Genomic DNA, 22,611 nt, shown 5'->3' on the forward strand with positions numbered 1-22,611 from the left:
GATCGGCACACTTCTAACCGATAGTGTGGCTTTTGACACTATTTTAGGGGCTTAATTATAACCAGAATTTTTAAGGATACTTTTATAAAGTAATTAAATCTTTTAATTCCCTCATTTTCCCTAGGAAACTCCTATCTCTATCAAAACACCTTTTAATTCTCTCCTTTGTGAGTTCTTACAGAAACGGGCAAAAACTGGAACCAGCCAGTCAGAACTCAAAGAAACTAAAAATCTATCAGGTAAACAAAACAAACAAAAAAAAAAAACCTTGCTTGCTGCATCTACAGCAAATTCAAAGCTTTATTTCTTTTTTTTGTTCTTGCTGTTTCCTTTCCTTTTTGTTCTCTGTTGTGTGTTTTCTGTTTGAATTGGCTAAGATTTGAGTCCCAAACCAAATCAGATAATATGTGGAAGAGGCTAAAGATTAGGGTGTTGGAAAGGAGGGTCTTCCAGCACTGAAGATTTGGAACTCCTCTCCAAAGCCACAAATATGTCTAACAACCTACAAATTCATCATTAAAGTGGACAAATTGTCACTTTAGAGACATCATGATTGATGTGATGTGGGGTATTCTTTCAGCTGATTGTTGTAAAAGGTGCAGCTGGTATTCTTAGAAAGCAAAGCAGGATCTTGGATAATCGGGAAATGTAGAATCATTGAGCTGTAAAAATTATTGCATATAATTATTAAAATGTGATGGATATAAAATTAACCTAGAACAATGTAGTCCAAATTGTGTGTGTGTGTGTGTGAAGAGATGTTAAAATTAAAAAATGTAATAAAAAATGCTATTAAACTGCCTTCAAATAGTGGCTTTTCTCCTTTAGTATTTGGAATTGGAGTATCTGAGTTTGTTTTTTTTTACTCACTTGGCTCTCTGCAGCTCTGCTCCTTTGACGGAAAGCTTCCCCATATTCCTCCAGCCTTTGTGTCTTGAACTGCTTCTCAAATCAATCTGGGATTAGGCTTGATTACACTGATACCCCTCTGGGACGCTTTATTTCAATGAATTAGTCGAGTGAATGAACAGAACTGCAACAGAACAGTATTTTGTACCAGCCACATAAATTATGCATCGTCTGTGGATATCAGCTAGCCTTGATCATCTTTTTTTATGGTTCCAATTCAGAGTGAGAGAAATTGTTAATTGCCAGGCTTGTCACATGCAATATTGGTTGTGTTTGATGTACAATGGGGATGTAGTCTATATGTTAGTTACTTATTCATGTGGTGATGAAACGGAGACCCAGATAATTATTTTTTTTTTTGATAGTTACTGATGGAAAATGTAAACAAATACCATAAAATAAGTGCCTGTGTGGCTTTTAGCTCTATTTTCTTACTGTTTCAACTTGTTCAACAAATCATGGGGTCTTAAACTTGACCTCTAAAACAATTGTTGAATTGTGTTTGGTGCTGGCCAGGAATAAAGCTAGGCAAAGAGCAAACAGTGAAGAATATATTTATCATTTCTGTAGCAGAAATTATGTTATTCAGCACATCATAATCTACTGACTTGTGTGACTGTTAATGACAAAGATTAAAAGGGACCTATAGTGCAAAAGGTACTTTTTTGGATGTTTTTTGTAGTTTCCATTTAGGGTTTTACTGCTTACACAGTTCAAGGACTTACAAAAACCACCCAGCTCTGTTTTACTGGCAGTAATGTAATGTTTCTTGGTGTCTGGAAAACGAGGCATTTCGAAAACCTCCAGATTATTAAGTCAGAGTCAGCTGTCACTGTTCCGTTAATTAGCACCCCAAGCCCACTGGCTGCTGGAAAAGACACATTTAAGTGTAAATGAGCTGTTGGGGGGACGTTGGCAGCAGCCACTTTTTTTACTCTCATTGATTTTGCTTATATCTGGGAGAAGTGCATTTCTGCAGATGGCGGTAGCGGTACTGGAAGGAGGTGTAGGAACGTCATTTTTTATTTTTTTAACCTCAAGTTATCTGTCAAAAAACAAACAAAAAAAAAACTAGTGACAATCATTTGGCTTGGAAAGCTTTTGGCCCTTAACACTATTTTGAAATAATTATATTTAATCGATTTATACTGGTTATTTTTTGTCCACCTTATTAAAAAAAAAATATGACCAAAAAGAGAAACAAAAATCTGCAAGGGAACACACATTTGTACAATGCAACAGTATTTAACACGCACTTGCCTAAAGACGCTTCTCTGTAACCAATGAATTGGATTATGAGCAGCATAAATGGTCAAGTCAAATCTCTGTAAACAATGAGCTATAGTCAAGAGGCTTGATAATGTATTTAGTCAAACATGCCGAGTACCTTGAAGTGCTGTGACTAAATGTGAATTATTTCCGAGTAGGAGGCTTCCACAATAATATAATCCTGATCTGCTTTGCTTCTCAGATAAGAAAGCCAAATGTATCTGGAACTCGCTGTGTAGATGAGACGCAGTATTGTTCAGCGAATATGTGTTGCTGATATTTAGCCTTTTCCCAAAGATGGCTGGATAGATGAGTCTTAAACGCGTCCTCGGTCACAGCTACTTACTTCTCATCAGCAGAAGTAAAGATAATTGCTCAGTCAGGGTTGCAGTGGCCAATTGATTAGCATGCCATGCTCAGCCGTGTCCTACAGCAGGAGGCTACAATGTTAGATTAAACGCTGGCCAGATCCTCATCAGGAGGAAAAAAAAGAAAATCAATGGTGGTTGTTAAGGGTGAGTAGTGTCCAACGACAAAGGTGGTGGTGTGTGGGGGCGGGGGGGATTGGAGGATTGTAGAGTCACTTTACACGGTGTGTCCTGGCCTGTTTGCACTGTGGCGCCTGGTTGTATTGAACTGGATAGGAAGCCTGAGCTGAGATTAGTGGAGGAATGGTCACTGTAGGTCTCCAACTTGGACTTTCTTTAGCAAAAATGCGTCACAGTGAAGCTCAGACAGGCTTTTACACAAGCGTTCAGATTTGTGTGTTTAATTTAAACTTCAATTATATGGCTAACGTGTGCAGCTTGTATTTGATGTGAGATTTTATGCTGTCCTTTGTAAAGTGATGACTGTAGAAGATGCAGAAAAACCACCGTTTCCAAAGCGCCCGCCCACAAACCTGAATGCGAAGTAGGATCCAGTCACTGTGGGTTGTCTGATACCAGCCAGTACAGTTGAATGAGAGATGATGTCAATAAGAAACCTGATGGTTTCTTATTGAAACCATCAGCTGACTTTAACATTCTGAGTAAAGAGTTACCTCTTTACTCACCTTACTTGCTTACCTTGACCTGCTACATCTAACATATGTATATATTGGCAGGAAAAAAAGGCACCTAATAATGTTACTCTGCTAAAATCTGTTCCAATTACCTCTAAAGTGCTGGTTTGCGGCCATTATTGGCTCCAGTGAAAGTTAATGCCAGATGAGTCCTCCCAGACCACACTGAGCTGAATGACATTTATGGTCTGGCGTTTGTGAGGACAGGCTCCCACTGCTGCGGTGTTTTGAACGCATAAGTCATTTGCACTTGCTGCACTGGCGCTGCCTGTCATAATGTTGTGTCATTTCAGCAATTAGAGGCAACTGGTAAGTACTAATTAACTGGTGCTACCTAAATAAAAGTTAAAAGCCAAATATTAACAAAAAGAGTTTAGGTTAAGATTTTACGGGGTATTCCTTTATACCTGACCTGATATTTTTCCAGGCACTGTGATGCCCCATCTCCACTTGTAAAATAACATTCTGGTGCAACTGGAAATATTTTCTGGTCACAAAGACCACAGGCAGTGATGAAGTGGAAAGATTGAGACCAATCACTCTTACAAAGCTGGAGTTGACTCAACATGTATAACTAAACAGCCAAAAGCAGTTTGAAATCCTTCAGTTGTTCTAAAATCAAACATGACTTAAAAATGTACAATGTTGTTATGTGATGCTTTTAAATTGGCCTCTGTCTCTTTAAGATATTCTTGCTCTTCCCGACACTCCAAGATGAGCAGGTCACCCAAGTTTTCCCCCAGAAAACTTGGAAAGCCTGGTGGTTGAGTAGAGCAGTCATTCATCCAGCAGCCCGTTGTGTTTTTTAATTAAAAAATGTTTAAAGTTCACAGGAAATTTGAAAATATCACTTGATAATTATGTGTTGAAAGATTGGAAAATTAATACCTGAACCACAACTATAAAGACTTAAAAAAATGCAAATATGTTAAAAAGACTTAGATAAGTAATGCTTAGTCTGGTGGGGGCACAAGTGAAGCCTGGTGGCCTACTAGGCTTATAGTACCCTGGGGGAAACCCTGGATCATCACAACAGTCCTTCTCATTACACCGTTAACTGTTCTAAGCGTTTAAGGCACCCACAAATATCTGCCACAGGAGGTTAAAATATTCCTGAGACATGCATGAAAGCATCAAAGCAACTCTCCAGGTATGTTTTTGATGATGGAACAACATTATGATGTGATTATACAGCTCAAAAAAGTCAATTTTGCATAACATTCCTCTATCTCCCTTTAAGATTTTCAGTATCTCACTAGTTGTTCTTTTTTTTTGTTTGTTTGTTTGGTTGGTTTTTAGAAAAACATCATGCAACTGAGGTGCCAAATAGCAAAGCATCATAACTTCATTTTGTTAAAATCTCTGAATAAGCTGAAGTTTTCTACATTCATTTATTTTCAATTACTGAAACCATAGCAGTGTTAATTGTCAAGATAAATACACTACATATGTCCTGCAAATCTTACTACTCTTCTAAATAACAATACAGGGCATAATTTATAAAAACACCAACAAATAAATATATATATATATTCTTTTGAACACTAGTTAAATTTTATTCATCGCAGTTGATGCTTTGGAAATCTGAACAAAACATTCAAATTAACCGAAATTCCTAATTAAAAAAAAAAAAAAAACAGTTAATTGCCCTCCTGTTTCTGCTTATTAAAGTCTCGCAGGAGGGTTTAAACCAGAGTCGACCGCGATGCAGTCGAACCTGCTTGTTAACAACTGATTTATGGGCCGGGTCTTATTCCTCCAGTATTTCATTGATTTGTGGTAAATGCCCGACCTCCTGTTAATGTGTGAACGTAACAGCAGAAGTTGGGAGGATCAGATCGTCTTTTCACCTACGAGAATGGCTGCGTTGCCTTACTTTTGTGTGAATGAATTATTGCATTCACACAAAACTAAAGTTTTCCTTCGTGTCAGGGCATCTTGCAGTTTGCGTCTTCAAATTTCAGTCCCATAGTTTTTATTTTCTTTGTGTGTGTGTATATCGGTATGAAAAAAAAAAGAAAAGAATTATCCTTCCCATCGTTGCTGCTATCTCGGCATAAACTGAACGACAGGCGGAGAGGGACCTGCTGGGGTGTGCGATTGCTTGTAGAGGAGCGCCCGAGTGCTTGTCTGCTGAATTTGTTTGACTCGGGTAATTGAAAGTGTTTTAAACTATTATAGCAACTGGAGGGCTTGTTTAACTGTCGAGCTGCCAGTCAAGCGGGTGGGCCAAAAGCCTGGGCCCGTCAAGGCCTGTCAGTCAATGGAAACGAGAAGTGTCGGCTTAATGGATTTCTCCACACTGCTCCGTCGACGCGTCCAGCAGAGCCAGAAAAGAGGGGGAGGGATGAAGGGGAAAAAAAAAATAAAAAAATCAATGCATTGTCATCTTTGAGTGTGTGAGCTATCAAAAGACCAGGTGGATTGGAACTGTGTTTGCCTTGTGTCAGTGTTGTGGTGTAACATTTGGAGTGAGTGGGAGGAGTTGGGTTGAGGGCATCTGTGTGTGAACGCCGTGTCTGTATCACGAGGATGTGCAGAAGTTGCAGCTTTTTGATAGACAGATGTTTTCTGCTTGCCTCTGGGGGCCTTTGTTGTGATCTGAAGTGTAAGAGGGGTCACAGCTCCCTCAAAACAAATTGTGTTTATATTCCATAGCATCTCCCTGGATGAAAAAGCTCTTTCTTTATGTCTCCTTATTATTGGAACGTTTTATTTTTGTTTGCTTTTTTAATCACGGATCTTGCATGATTATTTATGTTGCACAACCTGCAAATGTACAGATTCTGCTGGTTGCACAGTTGATTACTGTTTTTATTTTAGCCATTTTTCGTATTATTCCACAGTGCGTTGCTACTTTTAAAGATGCATGGATTACAGAAATAAACAGTTGCCTATTGCAAACTGATGACTCATAAATATAAAAGTTATTGATTAAGCAAGATGTTCAAACAATTCTTCACTTCTCTTGTGGACACTTAAACTGAGGGTTTTCTAATTGAGTCAGATCGTTTCCAACATTTACATTTTTGTAGAGCATTTTAATTATAATTTATTAGCATTTTTGTTTTTCACTGAGAAAAATAAATTCCTTGTTTGAATGAAATTACTGTTGCCCAAGTAAATTGCACACTTAGTTTAGCCAATATGTGTGCCTAAACTATCTGAAATAACGTCTGCCAAAAATAAAGAATTGAATAGAATGAGCCGTGATTATAATACAACAATGTACTGGTCAGAGATTTTTACCCAATTTCTGATTGACGATTTAATTTTTTTTCTTTTGTAAATCCAGTTCACTGACACGGATATTGGCTTGTTTGAATCTTTCTTTTAGAGCTGCATCTACAATGAACTACAAAGGAGAGCTGTTCAGAGTGCTGTATTTTCCACCAGGAACTGGAACATGCAGCAAACACTACCACAAGGTGGCGGTTATGCACCAAAGTCATCACCACAAGGTGGGGGATTTTAGTTTTTGGAGCTGAACGTTTAACGAAGACACCTGAACCTGAATTATTACAGGTACGTCTTTATTTTATAGCCGTTTCCCAGTGTCTTAATTGAACACGATTGACTGCTCCTAAAGGACGATGATTCCAAATGCACATCAAAGCTTCTTTGCACATTTCCTAGAGTTTATTTAAACTGATTGATCTGATGGCATGGAATGGATTTCCAAGCACAGTATGTAAAGTTTGAGTTTTGGACTTTTGGAATACCATTTCAGAAGCTTAAAGTTGTCTGATTGAAAATGCATCAGTACACTTTTCAGCTTTACGGTTGTGTGCAAACTAGAAATGTAGACAAGGGTAAATACAAATATGATAAATTATTCAGATTGGCACTTCTTTTTCTGATATGTTTAGCACTTGTGTATTTTGGCTTAATTATTTTTTTTAACAAATATTTACTTGGACTCCCCTGTACCTTTGAGATATTTCTATATAAAACTAGATGCATAAGTTTGATTTATTATTTCTGAAAGCGTATGTCTTATTATTATGAAGATATAAATAAGACAGCCTAGTTTGTAATTGTAAAAATAACAAATGTTTTATTTAAAGCATTATTTCTCATAAGAAAACTATTGTGAAAAGAAACTACTTATAAAAGATCCACAAGTTTTCTTTACAGTGTAATTCTCTCTCCTCTGAACTGGTGCATGTAAGAAACGAAATGTTTGTGGACGGAGGGACATGCTTTCTTCTGTTAACGGTATTACTAGTGGGAACAACACCACAGACATTTTCACACACACACACACACACACACACACACACACACACAGACACCTCAGGTATTTTTATTCCATCGCGGTCTTGGTCACAGCTAAAGGCTGTCGGGGCACCTATACCAGAGCTCCGTCTCAGTACTGTACCACCTCGCGTGATTAATGACCAGCAGATTCGACTCCAGCGCCATCATTTTTAAACGCCCCGTCTTTTATCTCCTCCAGATGATCATGTTAACCCACCGCCAAAGACTAACACAAGGCAGAGGGGAGATGTCTGCTCTGAGCTAAACCAGACTCCCCTCTGAAAGGCATCAAATCATTTCACCAAGTCGAGAGCGAGAAAAGCGGTAATTACTCATAATTGGGGGGCTTCAGAATTTTCTCACTCGTCCTTCTTTTGCTAAATTAGATGATTTCCTTTCTTTTCCTCTGGAGGGATGATGGATACCTCAGAACCTCAAGGAGAGGTGCAGAACAAAATTGAAAACAGTTTTTGTGGCATTCAAGTTGTATTTTTAGTTTTCTCCTTCACGTGCAATAAGCCCACAAAGGCCTGATTTGCTTAAATGTTAAATATTGATGTGCTGTGATTTATTTCTGTAGATTGCACACATGTTCAGTTTTACATTTCTGTCTCCATCTGTTAAGTATATAGGCACAACCTAATGTAAAAGTATTGCTTTAATAATTGGATTCCACTAAATAACCTAAAATACATTTCCAGCTTAAAAGAAAAAAAAAAAATTAGTGGAAAGGATAAAATAATTTGTGCATAATAAGAGCATCTTCACTAATTGATGAACCAGATCTCATCCTGCATGTTATGGTTGTTGTGAGCTTTTAATTATAATAAGTCAAACACCTTATACCACACACAGATGGTCTGAAATTTGCAATGCATAAAATGTACATAAACATTTGTTATTACTGTGAGCACTGCTGTGTGTTTTTTTTTAACACGTGCATAAACAATCAAATGATTTAATATCGCTCCGAGAGGAAGGGTGCTCTTGTCTCGCTAGCACACAAGTAACTGCTGTGTTGCTCATCTTCCTGTTTAGACAAAAATGAAGGAAAGAAAAATAAAATCAAGGAGGGAAGACAGAAAAATGTTTGACACAGCGCTGGAGGAGTGTTTCCTCCTTGTCTGAATGAATCAAGTGTCTCAGCAGTATTTAAATTATGCTGTAGTATGGAGTTGTTGGTACATGTGTGTGTCCACATGTTTCTCACACACACACACACACACACACACACACACACACACACACACACACACACTGTGAGGACTTGTGAACAACTGACCTTGTAATGTTTTCAAATTGTGGAGCTGAATGTAGGCAGACGGTGTTTTGCACTGGTGTGAAACTAATGGCAAAGAACATGGAGGTTCTGAACTGAGTAATCCAATTTGACCTTGTCTACGAGTCGGCGGTCCGGTGAATAGCATTCGTCTGAGCGCGGCACTGGCAGAACTCGTGACCCACTTTTAGGGTCTCGGTTCATCAGTTTAAAAACATAGCTCGAAGACATTCACCCCGATTTTATTTTTGTCAATATTTTATTTTTAATGCTCTTCATTTTACCGTTTAAATCTTGTATAAGAATTGTAGTTTTTCTTCCACTACACACTGTAGGGGTGGGGGCGAGGGTGGGATTTTTGCAAGCCATAATTTGTTTCCAACACACTTATGATGACCCACCAGGCCCAATCTGGTTCAGGCTGAACAGACCACAGCATTTGTAAAGTAGCAGAAATGCATAAAAAAACATAAAGGGGGAAAAAAAACTAAACAGGTTTTTGTTAAATGGTAAACTGATGTGTATGTGTGTATGTGTGTGTGTATATATATATATATATATGTGTGTGTGTGTACAGCTCTGGAAAAATTAAGAGCCCACTGCACTGAACCCCATTGAAAACCTCCAGATTTTTCCACCAAATATTGATTTCTGAACTAAAACATTAGTTTTGCTGTTTCTAAATGAATATCAACTTGCTTTCTCTGCATTGTTTGAGGTCTGAAAGCTCTGCATCTTTTCAGTTACTTTGACCATTTCTCATTCCCTGCCAATAAATACTAAATTTTTGCTTGGAATTTCGAAGACATGTTGTCAGTAGTTCATAGAATAAACTATTCTATGAACTACTGAATAGAATAGTTTCTATTCAGTAGAAACTACTGAATAGAAATGTTAAAAATCTGTTAACATTTTTTAACAGATAAAATGTTAATTTTATCTGTAAAGAGTAAAATCAGAGAAACGGATCATTTTAAATGGTCTCTTATTTTTTTCCAGAGTTGTGTGTGTGTGTATATATATATATATATCTCACGGTATGTGCAAATAATTTGCAGAAGGCTGAAGATCTCGTGATCTAACAAAGTCTGGGAGTGAGGCTGGGCTGCATTTGAGTGCTTTGGGACAGGAAAAGGGCCTACATAAGTACTGGATGTTTGTTGACTAGAGTAAGAACAACTTTTGCTTTTAGGTCAGAGAAATTAATCTTTTGGCTGCTTTTACAAAAATAAAAAATAAAAATAAATAAAAATTGGTGGTTGATCGAACCTTGCTTACACCAAGAAAGTAATCCTGTGTTTCTATTAATTTCTTCCTCTGCTGACAACGTTTTACTGGAATCTGGCGTCGGCTCAGGCATCCTGTTTGTCCTGACAGTTTGTAGAAATGAAACACTGTTCTCCTGTTTAAATTGCAAACCCATCGCTGCGATTTCTGGGTTGGTCAAATTTACCCACAACGTCCTACATACACCCACATTTCTGGTTTTATTGTAAGATACTCTATATATGTCTGGTCCTGTGTTTTGTGACCGTGAGGACGAGGGTTAGAAGGTGTGTGCACAGACAAATGCAGGAGGAATAACACTGGGTGAGGTGTTATTATTACAAGACTGATTTAGGTCTATTATGGAGAAGCTCTGCGGGGGCTTCAACGCTAACAGACCTAACAAAAATACTCCCCGCTTATGTCATTGGCATGGGTATAACATGCGGGAATATGAAAGGCACAGATATAATTTAGGAGTTTTGGAGGGCTATAGACTGAGGAAGGAGGGGTGTGAGGTTGTGTGACCACGACTAAATCATTTGTGACGGAGCCCAAACTCGGCCGAGGTGTGTTTCTTGACACAGTGTGATGGGGCACGCCCCAATGCATTACTGTCCGCCAGGGCTTCGTGTGTGCAGACGCCCATATGTGTCTGCGCGTGCAGGCGAGCATGTGTGTTTTCATATGCATCTGGGCCCTCTTTACTGCGATGTTGTGAGCAGCCAATCATTTCTTCCAGTCTAATTAGCACACATGTAAATTCAAGGGAACCGTGGAGCACATTGGGGACGAGCAACTGCAACGCGGCAACTGTTCTTGATGTCAAGGGGTGACTGTGTGTGTGTGTGTGGTTCATTAAGTATCCATATGGTGATATGAGAGTTTGAGTGCTGCTGACCAAGAATGACCATTCCCGTTTGCCCGAGTAAGACCGCCTGCTGTGGGTAGCCATTTGACTATCATCCTTTTATTTTTTTTTAGGCTATGTATTTAAATACAGACTTCAATTTGTCCTTTTTTTTTTACTGTCCCTACTCTAGATTGCACAATTGGCCCCCTTTAGAGATTCACTCACCGGGATGTGGTGGGTGCACATCACACCTGATGCAACGAGACGTTGTTTCCTTGCTGGCTGCCGGCAAGAGAGAGTAGAGAGAGGATTGGAGAGAGGCCGCTGGATCGGAGGATGTAACGACAGGAAGAATAAACACATGAATAAATAACAGCAAAAGGCAAACCGAGCACAGCCATCATTCCGATTTGGCCGAGCCTCGTCGCCCTGCTCACTCGGTCACTCACAGCTGGGAAATTCATGCTAACTTGGTTTAGTTTAGCAGAGGATGGTAGGGAAACGTCTCAACGTTGGGCACACCTCGATGTCGGTAGTCACCAACTGCATGTGGCAGATTTCAGCGTTCTGATTGCTTTTTCTCCCCTTTCCCCATTTGCATGCTTTTATGCATAGATCATGTTTAGTTAGAGTTAAAATAAAAAAGACTACTACTCCCTACTACTAATTTTGAATTGGTCCACATATTGTTTTGTGTTTTCTATTTTTTATGCTCGTCGTTTTTATCACAAGATTTAGTGCCACAAGATCTCATTACATCCAGATCTTTCACTACTGAAAAGTTTTATTTCCATTACTTAACCTTGAAACTTCACTTTTTTCCCCCTTTGGTCAGCAGAAAAAAAGAGGATTAGCACAGATGAGATGGAAATGAAAGGTGCTTTGCGATGCCTGTGAACAGTCGCTCGCTTTCAAGATTTATGCCTCTGTGTCATACGGAAGAACCAGAGGCAGTCAAACAGAACCAAGCGATGGCCGAGATTTAACATCGTATTCAAATTTTCTACTGATGACCCTTTTTCTTAAAAAAAAATCACCAAATGTGAGTGTGTTTTCAGACACTCATAAGTCTGAAGGAAGATTTTTTTTATTTTTCATTTTTTCCCCCTCTTTTAAACCAGAATCTATCACAGCTGAGGCTCTCGTATGCAACTCCCCAAGGAGAGTTACGGGGATCTATTTCTCCGGGCCTAACTTTGAGCACAGGCAGACATAGATGCACATCTTATGTATGTGTGCATTTGTGTGTCGGCATGGCTGACTCAAAAGCGACCCTTTGAAGTGAAGTAACGATGAGGGGAAGTTAATTATGTCCCATTATGCAGGCTGGGCGCAACCAAGCACCAGTTAAGGCCATGTTTTTCCCTTTAATTAACTAGAAAGCCAAGCGCTCGCCTGTCAGGGAGCTGCTAAAAGAGCATTTCAGAGGAGGAAACCCTTGGGGCGCTGATGAGAGGCCGCTAGGACTGGCCACATGTTAATGGCGAGGTGTTAGCATCTTAGACCGCGTTATCACTCGCCACTCTCTGTAGTCTCGCGGAAATGTACAAAGGGAAATCTTGGGGATGTTCTCCAGGGAGAAAACTAGCAAAGCTCCTTCACTTTGAGAGTTTATGCTGCAGCACTACAAAGTGTGCAGGACCGGTGGAAGTTAAGGAACTTTTTAACAGATTTTTTTATTAAGCCTCAGAAGCCTCTGAGTGGTAACTTCTTAATTAGGAAGTCCCTCGGATTGCTCATGGATACGTGGCGATTCCGGAGAAGTTTAGAACCTTGATTACCATTTTGAGCCACAGATGATCTTTTCAAGTGAGGAACGTGGGTTTAAAATCGCTCCATCTAAGAGGCAGATAAAAACATTTAAAGTAAACAAGTTTCAGTCATCAGTTCATTTACCCGTAGAATATGAGATTCACGCCGAAGACTTTGCTTTTGCAAGTTGATGTTTTCTTAATTCTGTCCTTTTTCAAAAAGTTAACATTAAAGTATTCAATCACAAACTTTTTTTCCAAAACTAGTAATAAAACTTTTAAATATAAAAACTGAAAGCAATATATATATATATATATATATATATATATATATATATAATTTAAATGTTTTTCAAAAATATTGACTCAACAGCAGGCGCGTTTCTGAAAGACGATGAATCCAGAATAAGTGTTAGGCTGCTTTTTCCCTTATTTAATTTTTATAAATTTGATCTGTTCAATGATAAGGGGGGAAAAAAACACTTTAATAATATAATTTTTTGGGGGGTGAGAGGCTAATTTAAAATTGATTTGTTTGTCACCAGAATAAATATTCAGCAAAACATTCATTTTTTTTCCCCTAACGTCAAGCTAAGAATAGTTTTTGAATAAACTGTATTAAGAAACATTAATTTGTAACATTCAAAACACATTCTGTCGTTGGTTTCAGTAACAGACTATGCAGTGCATGACGAGGGTTGCTTTGTACAATTAAAAACCAAATATATATAAATTCTGTGGAGTTCCCACCACCCCTATTTATTTTATTAATTTATTTAATGATTTATTTATTTATTTATTTTGCATAGCAGAAAATTGGTCGTGCGAGGATTACCAAAAAAAAATGCTGCATGCTAAGGAAAAAAAGTGACTCCTTTGCTTCATTTTTTTTTTTTTTTTACAGAGTGGGTTAAACATTGTTTAATTTAACACTGTGCGACTCTTTTGCTAGATACACCACCGCTGCATAATTAACTTGTAATTTGCTGTCTAAAAATACCTCACTTATTGATTTATTTTCTAGGCTTCTAGTAATTTTTGTGCACCTAGCTACATTTTCAACGTTGGTCACTGTGAGTTTCAAACAATAAAACGTTGAAAATAAGCGGTTCCAAAATGATCAGTTTTACGTTTAAAATGATAAACGCCACCATTTAGCTGCATCTCATCGGGTTTAGTTTTACTTTGCTGCATTTAGAAATGAAAGAGTTGAGCTGCATTCAAAAATTGCTGCCTGTAAGAGTGAGTGAAGTCATGCTTTTAGCAACGCCAAACACTGTGCTTAAAATTAAGTCATAATTCATGCAGTCTTAATGCAGGAAGGTTAATTAACATGAACCACATATGTTTAGTTGTCAAAATCAAATACTGCGGACTACCAAAGGGTGGTGCTAACCACAAACCGAATCAATCCTCTCTCATATCCACATTCGGAGCTGCACTATCATCTCTTGCATTATATTGTAACATTAAAATTTCTATCTATTCCAGGCTAAAACAGATTTTTACACATATTGTCTATCTGATTTAGGAACAGATTTACCTCATCCCCTCACGCACACCAGCATACAAAACCTCCTTCTTTATTTATTTTTTATTTTTTTATTTCTTGCTTATTGAACGGTCTGGGGGTCAATGACTGTGTAGATGACAACTCAGTCGTTATTAATGGCCACTGCGTTCCAATATCTCAGTTTCTATGCTGGGAAAATGGTATGTAGCCTGCCCGCGCTCCTTCCCCCACACTGGGCTCCAGCTGTCTGGCTCCACTGTGTAAAAAGATCCAGGCTCGTCTCTCGTCTTTATCCGCTCATTACCTCTTAAAACCAAAGAGGAGCAGGAAAATCAATAATAAAAGTGCTTCTGGAAGTTTCCAACTTGATAGATGTGACTTTAGGTCATTTAACGATAACGTGGATTTATTGGACATACTATTATAGATCAAAGGTGCAGAAATATTTTCACTTAGAATTTTTTCAGAGCTGACATTTTTGGAAAAATCAGGTAATGATGCATGGAAATATTTAAATTTACTGCACAGCATTTATGATGTCATGCATTTTTTTTTTTAATTCCTACACCCTATATCTGTTATACATTTTTCAAATAAGAGTATTAGTAAAAAAAATTACAAATGTGTATCGGCTGTATTAATCTGTTAGGTTGCCTCTACTTCCCCCTTTCTGTACAGTTATGACTATTTAATTTACAAAGCTCTATGGTTTTAAGGAATCCAAGTAATTACAAGCAGAGGATTGCTGAAGAAATCAGGGCAACATCTGACTGTGTGCCCTGGATGGAGCAGGAAGAGTGCTGCAGTGGGAGGAGGGCCTGCAGCTTCTCACACAATCTGCTTATTGGAGAGCTGTCAGCTGTGGCAAAACTCCAGCCAGCCATTTTATTCTCTGTGTGAGAGCAGGGTAGCCTTGTCTTCACGTTTAAATCTCTCTGCGATAAGTTCTATGCTCAGTCATCGGTATCCCTAATTATTACTTTTTTTTTTTTTTTCCTTTTCTTGATTTACCTTTGAATTTTAGTTCATTTCTGAGTTTACCACCCTGTCTGCTAAGTTTAGAAATGATCAATATTTCATGAAGATCTCTTACAGTCTGCAGTAATACAAACTCGCTTTGAGTCTGTATTTACTTCTTCTACATGCTTCACCATGTGCAGACTTGTATGTATATTCTTCAAAGAAATCTTGTGAAGAACAAAATGCTTTAGGAGGAAGTTCATACCAAGTTTACTATGCAAATGATGAGTAGAACCAGGAAAACCAAAAGCTATATGACTCCTTAAATATCTAAAAGGGTCAATGTGTGTGAACACAGTAACTGAAGTAATTATTTTACTATTTTTTTTTCCGTCCAGCTATAAATGCAGGCGCAATAGTGTGTGCAGTTTTTAACTACTGTATTTCTACGGCCCAAATAAACTTATTACCGGCATAAACCATGCTGGAAATGAAGACGTTTTTCCAAGACGCTAAATCCAAGCAGCGAGAGCAACACACTCTGAAACCAAACCACTCCCAGTCGGCCCAGTCCTTCTGCAGCCGTCTCTCAGCACCATGGCAGCAAGAGCACAAATGACTTGCACATGATAAGCAGCCACTGGCTGGGTTGTTGTTGTTGTAAGCCCCTTAGTGGATAAGTTCAAATAAGTTCAAAAAGCAAACCAGACTTATAAAAACTAATCTTAAAAAATAATAATAAAAAAAAACTTAACAATGTCTTAGTTCTTTTTTGGGTTCATCCATTGTCACTCGGCTCTCATGCTCAGACCAGCGGCTTATTGTGCAAATTATAAAATGACTTCAGCAACTTTTTAAAGCCTTATGTTTTGACATGCTTTAATTCAGATGTGCTGTGCCTTTGTCTCTCATTACTAATGTTTAACAAAATTGCACACACTTTTAATAAAAATGTAAGACTTTAGGACTGCAGACACATAAATATGTAGTGAAAGAAACTGTAGTTCTAAAGTAAACAGATTTATTAAACCCAGTTGTTTTGTTTTTTTTCACTGTGTTTGTAAATTGACTTTGTGACAAACTAAAGGAAAGATGGAAACCATGTTATTACCTATGAGGTTAGCTAGTGTATGGTTGGTAGTTCATTGAACCATCAGGCATCTTAGTTCTCGTAGTAAATGAGTTGTAAGTCTAAGCCTTTTCAAACGATATCAACATTATATACATAATAAGACAGATGCAGCATTTTAAAAGCTAAAATTGTGGGATCATTTGTCTGTTTGCATTGAATCGTGTAACAACATGACTCAAAATTACAAAACTTGTAAAAAATTTAATTTAGACATTGTAATGAAATGTTAAACAAACAAACTTCGAATGTTCTGTATTTTTAGTTGTCAGATAAAGGATTAGGTAATTAACTTGCAAAAGCCCTTTTTATTCAGGAAAAAAAAAAATCATGTTGCATATATTTTTATGTTTCAAAACAGAGCAACTGGTGCTAAAGCTACACTATGCCAATCACAGAAATGAACTCAAAATATCAAATAAAGCTACTTTTACAGGCGGGAGAAGCCAGTAGCATAGACACCAATGAAAGGCCTGGAATAAAAACAGTGGCTTAAAAAACTTGCTTACTTCGTGTGTATATAGCACACTTGACTGCAAGTCGAGAAAGATGATTTAACTAATTCAGGGTCTGCTCCTGTTTTCCCAAAAGCAAAATGTAGATTATAGCTTGAACTGTTATCTAGTTGAAGTGATTCTCATTAAAATGTCTTAGCAGAGATACCAAAATAAATTGGGGTATATTATTTTAATACTCTGTTCCTTTTGTTCAATCCACTCAAACCCTTGCCCATCTGTTTCTTTGAAAAATAGCAAATTGGTGGTGAGCAACTTAATGCCAACTGGGCAAAAATTCACTCTCGGTTCCTTCTTTGCAAACATTGAAACCCATGTCATACTTCTACACATTCCTCTTTTCTATCTCGTGAGTGTTTTATCCCAGTTAGTCTCCTTCCTCAAGTCTGCTGCTACTTTCAATGCTCCATCAGGGTCCTGTCTTCCTCACCCTCATGTTTCCATTTGCCCTCACTCTTTCAGCCCTCCGAGTCCTCATCCCTCTCCTCCTCACTTCCAGCATCTTTCACCCCCTCTATCCGTCTCCTTTTGCGGATGGGTTCCGGCTGCTGAGCTGGTGGGACTGGTGGCCGGTGTGACGGCTTGGCTGTCTGGTGTCGCGTGCTATCAGGGCGGACGTCGTGCGGCGAGAACGATCGAAGCTGAGCGCCTCCGCCTCACCGCGGGTCACCTTTCACGGGCAATTAGTGTCGGAGCAGAGGCGCTCTTGCCGCTTGTCGGCCCCGTTTATTGTGAAGATCAACGGCAATCAGTCTCTACACTCCACTCTGCTTTCTCCCCTTTTCGCATCTCTGCCTCCAACCCTCACTCTCTCTTACCCCTGTCGTTCTTTGTTGCCGCTCTATCTCTTTGAGTTTTCCCCTGTTGTGCTTTTGCAGCTCTCTGGCTAATGGCTGCTGTCTGGCAATATGTTATCCGACTGTTCAGCTCTCTCTTCATTACACACTGTTTTACGTGTTTGCCACTTTGTGTTGAGCAAAAGTCATCAAGCAGTGCTCCTTCTTTGCCTTTAAAGTGCTAATATTGTGTGTTTTCTAGGCATTTTAAGCTGTGTATATATATATATATATAAGTGTGTGTGTGTAAGACTTCACACAATGTAGCTAGGAAGGTTTACCTTTACACAATTCCCCCAAAGCCTTCCCTAAAAAAATTATTGGAAAATGGTGATTATCAAAAAAAGTTAGTTTTCACACTAAGTCTGCAAAACTAATCTTTTCATTTCTTTTTTTTTTTTTTCCACCATATTTTTCAAAGCTTAAGTTCTGCTGCGGTCAAATTAAAGAAGGGTTTTCATAATGTAGTTTATCATTCAGAATTTTTATTTATTTATTTATTTATTTTTTTCAATTTTAAACTGCTTATTTTGACCACAATAAAAGTAGATTTATTGGTGCATCTTCAAAATGTCTGCATTACCTGACTGATCTAATGTCCGGCTTGTGTGAAATGACTAACCGAAACACCATGATGAAGTCTCAAAAAGAAAAAAAAGAAAAATAAAAAAGAAAGATTTGCACATTCGATAGAAAAAAACGTTTTCTGTCTGTAGCTACGGTTACATGCTTAAAAAACGAACAGAAAAAAAGGCATAAACCAATTTAATGTCAATTTAATTGGAGGAAAAAGCGGCTCTATCTTGACTCAAGGGACTAAATTACATATGGAGTCCACTTTAATTTAAAAATATTACAATTTCATATAATTTGCATTGATTTGTGAAGTAAAATTATTGTGCAAACTACATTGAAGTTTGTCATTGTGATAAAACATAAAAATAATCTTTTTGCAAACCAGTGTAAACGTCCGACAAAAACATGCGCTTAAGTTATACGAGCACGGCCGACATAAAATGAGTGACTTAAAAGGATTAATTAATAGTGCGTAGAAAAGTAGTATCAAAAAGTGGATAAGGTTATGGAAATGGTCATAATAAAATAGTTGGGATGAGACAAAGCTTTATTAAAAAAAATCATGATTCATTAACAGTTACAAAACTATCTGGTAAAAAAAACTCTTAAGATTGATGTAGTAAGAAATTTTATCTCAAAACAAGACGGAAAAAAGTCCCACGTAGATTTAATTTTTTTATATATTATGTCCAGTTGAGGTGGAGAACTTGGGCACCAAACCCAGTATTTATCTCAGAGTACAAACACACAGGTGACTTCCACAGCATACACAGTCATGTTAATGATTTCCTGTAAGGCGTTTTGTATTTTCTTTTCTTTGTTTTTTTAATACTATAGTTTCAAAATAGTCACCATCGTAAATACATTAAAGATTCTTCAATTCAGATGTTTACAGACAGATGATTCCTTCTCAAAATTACTGACGGCTCCTTTTCCCCCCTTCATCTTTACTATGCGCAAGTGACACTTTGCAGTGGTTTGTAAAATAGAGGTTACATCTAAAATATTATTCAGAATATGTACGTTGTGCCCTCTATACATATATTACTCCCTGAATTTATAGTACTGTAACATTTCTGCCACATTGTACGTCCATTTCTTCTATTCAGCTATAAACATAGACGGGGAAGAATCAAGGAAAAAGGGCAGACTCATTTGCATATGGGGACTTCATTAGATAAAGCTAAGGACAGCAAATGGTGCAGCTCGAGCCTCTGTGATGAATAGCTAGTGCATCACAAAGTCGCCTCAAAGTAGTCTGACTGTAACCTTCATTTGCATCAGCGCCCATTTTTTTAATGTATTTATTAGGTCCCTTAATGGTGGACACTTATGGTTATTTCACTGGTCTCTTGAGGAACTGCTGTTATTATTCAGCTATTTAAATAGGCTATTTTTGATGGTGTCGCATAGACTGTGAAGGAAAAGTTGTGATATGAATAGACAATTAGAAATGTAAATGAGATGAATGGGTGCTAATTGCAAATTCTTTGTCTTTTTTTTTCCTGTGGAAAGTCTGTGGGACTTGTAAGTGAAACACATTTACCAGAGATTCTCTCTTTTTTTAATGTGGTTTCTTACAAATATTTGGCTGATTACTGAACATTAAATTAGTGTTTCTCTCAGATTATCTGTTGTAGAATAGAAGAGAGTGTGTGTCATCCTCAGAAATGCTCAGTTTTATTCTACTGTACCGTCTACTGGTGTCAGTTTGACAAACTGATTTCCTTATTGAAATGCTGTTACATAGACGTCAAACACCATCTCACTTTGAACTCGTCAGATTTACTTCATCAGGCATCCTGTGATATTCTCATCTTCTATGTACTAAGCACCCATTTAGCTCAGGCTTCCGTGTGAGCTCACCTAATGACTTAAAAAGAGCATTCAGCAGCCGAAGTTATGGTGCTTAGCACTGACCTCTTTGCTTCTTTCATAAACTTTTTGAAAGTATGAAGCAGCTGTTCAAATCCACCCAAGTACCAGCCTATCGTCTACTTTGAGCACCTCTATAAAAGAGCATTGTTAATTTGATGGCACTCGGCACGCATAGGTGTGTTAACACAAAGGCATGGTAGAAAGACATGATCTGTATCTTTTAAAGTAATTGTTGCAGCCTGGGAAGGGTTGTAAGGAGTTATCCAAACTGCTTAAAGTCCATCACTCCACAGTGAGAGAGTATTTATCGTTAAGATTATAGCTAATACTTATAAAGGGCGAATGTCCCGGTAAGTAACACCCACATTTTAAAGTTAACGACTGTGTAATTGGAAACAAGATAGGACAACTGTGGCTTACTGAGAAGGGTTCGCAGGAGAAAGCATCTTTAAAAGACAACATGGCAAAACACCCAAGGTGGATCAAAAGTTTCTCTGAGTTGGAAGAACTTAATGACGGTAATAAAAGAAAAAATTAAGCAGTTTTCTACAGGACTACTTTTCTCTTCGGTTAATAAAGTTGCTACAACAGAAAATAATGTTGTTATTGCCAAGTTGCCAAGTAAACACAGGTACTTTTTACTAATGGGGTAAGCCAAACATGAAGCTGAAAATGAAATGTTCACAGCTGTAGTTTTGTTCTTGACTTGGATCACTCACATGTAAGTTAATTAGTTTATTGGCTGACCTCAATGAATTGTGGTTGTGTGTATCTACAATTATGAGAGCAATGCTTTCATTGTCTCGTACCTCCTCTTCTGACTCTCACTCTCTGTGCTGCTAAACCTGCAAAACACAGAAAACCAAAAAAACACTTTGTGAACCTCATCAGAAAAAGTTAAACATCTCAGAGTCTGCCTGTTAAGCAGGTGATCCACGCCTTTGTCAAATTTGATGTTTTTTACATTTGGGATCTTTTTTTCTTTTTTTTTTCTTTAAATCTGTATTTTGCTTAAAAAATTAATTTGCTCTCCAGGAAAAAGCAAACCGTAAACATACTAAATAAGTCATATTTTTCTTTCTCAATCCCCCACACTGCTCTCTTTTTCTCTTCTCTCCCTTTAATCCATTTTTTTTAATAAACGGACCCATGGGCGGTTGTGTCTCCCAGGCCTCATGCCATGCTGTCTTTTGAACACAAACCTGTGCGGATGGGTCTTGAACGGCTGTTTCATCTAGTCATCCTGGGTCTGACGAGATTTGACTGGTCCAGTCCCAAGTGAGTCCTGCATCTCAGCGGCTAACCATCGCCTTCCATAAACAAGCTGAGCCCAAACCATGTCAGATGTTGGGATGCATTTTAACGATAGCCATTTTTGCAAAACATGTGGAAATGGGGCTGAAATAAACTATGTTGATTCTTTTATTTTATTTTTTTTTTAACTCCCAAACTCTGGTAGTTACTGATTGCTTAAACTAACATTGAGTGTATTCATTAAGTTATAATTTTGACATTAACTTATCGAGTACAATACTAGGGGAAAAAAAAAAATCTATAATTTCTAGTGTGTATGTTTATATCGTCATCCTTTCAACAAACTGATATTTGCAAGCCTTAAAATGTTTTTGTCATATTACAACCAAAGACTTGAATGCCTTTTATTGATATGTTTTGTGAATGAATAACACAAAATTGAAGCAACCTTAATGTGTGTGTGTGTGTGTGTGTGTGGGGGGGGGAGAGTGTTCTTTTAAAACTTCTCAGAGATAAAAATCTGAAAGGTGAGGGTGTACCTGAACTGACAGTTCAACCATTAACAATAAAAGTCACAACAGACTCTTGGCTTAGCATCACCTTCTAGCTGCACAAAGACAGTGAGAAGTGGGAAGGTTCAAGGCATGCAGAGGTGTAGAGATGGCCTATCCAAAGCCCAGACCTAAAACCAGTTTAGACTCTGTGAATATAATCTGTAGAATCTACATCCGCAGATGATCCTAATCTCGCAAAGAACTAGGAAAAAATACCAAAAATTTAAAAAAGGACTTTAAAAAAAAAAAAAAAAAGGATTTCAAATGCTACAGCTTCTAAAGTTGGAATTTTTTTTTTCCCTTTATTTATATATTTTACTCACTTTTCAAATCATATTCTGTGGAAAGAAAATAGTATTAGTTTGTCACAGTTGTTAGGACTACTTCCTAAACTCAAGGTTCAAATCCTGTCCAGGATCTTTCTGCATGACTTTAGGTGTTCGCCCTCCTGGATGAGTGGGTTTCCTAAATTGAGTTCTGGCTTCCTTAGTCCAAAAAATATGCATGTTAGCAAAATTAGTTGCTCTAAATTATCCTTCAGAATGACGGTACAAGCATAGTTATTTATCCTGTGTGTCTTTGTGTTGTCCTGTGGTGCTGAAGAAAAGTCCCAGCCTCTTTGCATGGATGATTAGGCATAGACTAGGAATCGACGGATGTCATTTCTTCTACTTCAGAATTGTGAACCACTGTGTTGGGCTATGGCAGAGGTTCTCAAACTGTGGGGCGCGCCCCCTAGGGGGGGC

General features: G+C 37.9%; 1 long non-coding RNA gene across 1 annotated transcript in view; it reads left to right on the top strand.

Annotated features, from left to right (window-relative positions):
• The window catches only part of LOC107838617 (uncharacterized), a 26,474-nt gene extending 4,822 nt beyond the window's left edge, over window positions 1-21,652 (top strand). Inside the window, exons 2-3 of the long non-coding RNA XR_001664704.1 lie at window positions 6,579-6,766; window positions 21,228-21,652. This is a non-coding gene — a long non-coding RNA (uncharacterized LOC107838617). The remainder of the gene's footprint in view (window positions 1-6,578; window positions 6,767-21,227) is intronic.
• The last annotated feature ends 959 nt before the right edge of the window (window positions 21,653-22,611 follow it).

This window comes from Poecilia formosa, unplaced genomic scaffold, assembly GCF_000485575.1.
Source record: "Poecilia formosa unplaced genomic scaffold, Poecilia_formosa-5.1.2 Scaffold286, whole genome shotgun sequence".
NCBI lineage: Eukaryota > Metazoa > Chordata > Actinopteri > Cyprinodontiformes > Poeciliidae > Poecilia > Poecilia formosa.